At 39.7% G+C, this 2907-nt stretch overlaps 1 pseudogene; it reads left to right on the top strand.

Annotated features, from left to right (window-relative positions):
- Positions 1-705: 705 nt before the first annotated feature.
- On the top strand, positions 706-2347 carry LOC102834137 (annotated as a pseudogene).
- The last annotated feature ends 560 nt before the right edge of the window (positions 2348-2907 follow it).

Raw genomic sequence — 2907 nt, 5'->3', positions numbered from 1 at the left:
TTCAATTTTAACTTTCATGTGAGCCAGTGATGGTTCCCAGTCAGACCCTGTTTGTTTTGGCTGATGATACTGAGTTCCTCCATCATTTCCTCCCACGGATGTTGTCCATTTGACATTTCTGTACCCCATTTGGTGAGGTTCAGTTACATAGTAGCCTTTCACATTGTTGATAAAAGGTATTTACAGTGAGTAAGTTGATAATGTTGTTGGATCTCATCACAACACTATGCACAGCAGAAAAAAACTCTGCCTGTTCCTAAGTCATACTCACAATTATTGTTGGGTTTGAGTCTACTGTTGCTGTCATGCTGTCAATCCATCTTGTTGTGGGTCTATCATTTTTCAATTGATAATTCAATTTTCCAAGAACTGATCCTTCCTTACAACATATAAAAGTAATGACAAAGTGTTGCCAACCTCGCTTCTAAGGAGCATTATGGCTGTACTTCTTATGAAACATATTTGCTTGTCTCATATTTTATTTTATTAAAGATATTTTTGATTGACCGTCTCCATGTGCCGCTTCTTGGGTGGCGTAGAACCTAGGCGTGAGGCTCCGACGGGAAGACAGAGCCATAGGGAAACGCTAAACTCCCTCTGCCTGGGACGCGAACCAACGCATCTGCGGTGCTAGGCCCGGCGCCATCATGCTGCTCCTACAGAGCACTGGGGAAAGCCAAGGCACCGCCATCACCCGTGCTCTGACCTCGGGAACCGGAAGATAAGAAAGAGTTATCCGAGGAATCAGAAGATGAAGAATTGCACTTAAAAGAGATTCCCTTTTTGAAAACACTTGATCCTAAAGACCGGAAGAACCAGGATCCTTATGCAGTTCTTGGACTTGTCCATGTAAGATACAAAGCTACACAGAGACAGATCAAAACAGCTCATAAAGCAGTAGTTTTAAAATCATCACCCAGACAAACGGAAAGCAGCTGGAGAGGCAATTAAAGAAGGAGCTAAAGACCACTTCACCTGCATAACTAAAGCTTATGAAATGCTGTCTGATCCAGTGAAAAGATGAGCATTTAACAGTGTAGATCATACTTTTGATAATTCAGTTCCTTCCAAAAGTGAAGCAAAAGACAATTTCTTCGAAGTGTTTTCACCCTTGTTTGAAAGGAATTCCAGGTGGTCAAATTAAAAAAAAAAAACAAAGACAAAACCTGTTCCTAAACTTGGTGATACGAATTCATCATTTGAGGATGTAGATGCATTTTATTCCTTCTGGTATAATTTTGATTCGTGGAGAGAGTTTTCTTATTTAGATGAAGAAGAAAAAGAAAAAGCAGAATGTCGTGGTAAGAGAAAATGGATTGAAAAGCAGAATACAGTAACAAGGGCACAAAGGAAAGAAGAAGAAATTAACAGAATAAGGACACTGGTTGATAATGCATATAACTGTGACCCAAGGGGAAAAAAAAAAAAACAATGAAGAAGAAACAGCCAAGAAAGAAGCAGAGAAGAAAGCAGAAGCCAAACGGAAGGAACAAGAAGCTAAAGAAAAGCAAAGACAAGCTGAATTAGAAGCTGCTCAGTTAGCTAAAGAAAAAGAAGAAGAGGAAGTTAGACAGCAAGCATTATTGGTGAAGAAGGAGAAAGATATTCAGAAAAAAGCCATTAAGAGGGAAAGACAGAAACTTCGAAATTCATGCAAGACCTGGAGTCACTTTTCTGACAATGAGTCAGAGCAGGTTAAAATGATGAAAGAAGTGCAAAAACTTTGTGACCAACTTAAACTAGCAAGCTTGTAGTGCTTGAATGAAATACTCACATCATCTACAAAGGAAGTAGGAAAGACTGCTCTGGAAAAACAGATACAAGAGATAAATGAACAAATTAGAATAGAAAAAGAAGCCGAGGCTCATATGTGACAAGCATCTTAGACTGCTGAGAAATCAGCTGGCAGACTTGGAAATGGCGGTAAAAATTGGTCAGAATATGATCTGCAGTTACTCATGAAAGCTGTGAAACTCTTCCCTGCTGGAACAAATTCAAGATGGAAAGTCACTGCCAATTACATGAACATACATTCTTCTTTTGTAGTTAATAGAACTTCCAAAGATATTATTGACAAAGCAAATAGCCTCCAAAAACTTGACCCTCATCAAAAAGATGACATAAACAAGAAGACTTTTGATAAATTTAAAAATGAACATGGAGTGGTACCAAAGGAGACAATGCAACACCTTCAGGACGGTTTAAAGTAGGTCCATGAATAGATAGCACCCCTTGGAAACAGAAGAACATAAGCTTTTGGAACAAGCTTTTGAAATCATACCCAGTAAATACGCCTGAGGCCACCACTTGTCTGTCTGTCGTGCTGTGGTGGTTTGAGCTCCTGTGATTCTGAGCGCTATGCCACCAGTATTTTAAATAACCGGCAGGGTCACCCATAGTGGACAGGTTTCAGATGAGCTTCCAGACAAAGACAGACTAGGAAGAAAGAGTGACAAACTACTTCCAAATCGCTAGTCACTGAAAACTCTATGAATAGCAGAGAAACACTATCAGATACAGGACCAGAAGGTAGGAAGGCACTCAGAATGTGACTGAGGGAAAAAAAATGCCTCCTCAGAGTAGAGTTGACCATGACAACATGAATAGAGTTAAGCTCGGGGGAGAAAAGCACACAGAACATGAATAGAGTTAAGCTCGGGGGAGAAAAGCACATTTGCTGATAGGCCACAACTCAAAATAAAGAGAGACAGCTGGAAACATCCATTGAAAATTGGAACATGGAATGTATGAAGTACAAACCTGGGAAAATTGGAAGTTGTGAAAAATTAAATGGAACGCATTAACATAGATATCTTAGGAATTAGTGAGCTGAAAAGGACTGGTATTGGCCATTTTGAATCTTACAACCACATGGTTTACTATGCAGGGAATGACGAATCGAAAAGG

This window comes from Chrysochloris asiatica, unplaced genomic scaffold (genome assembly GCF_000296735.1).
Source record: "Chrysochloris asiatica unplaced genomic scaffold, ChrAsi1.0 scaffold00300, whole genome shotgun sequence".
Lineage (NCBI taxonomy): Eukaryota > Metazoa > Chordata > Mammalia > Afrosoricida > Chrysochloridae > Chrysochloris > Chrysochloris asiatica.
Note: the sequence above shows the minus strand (reverse complement) of the source record. Positions and strands in the feature narration are given on the sequence as shown.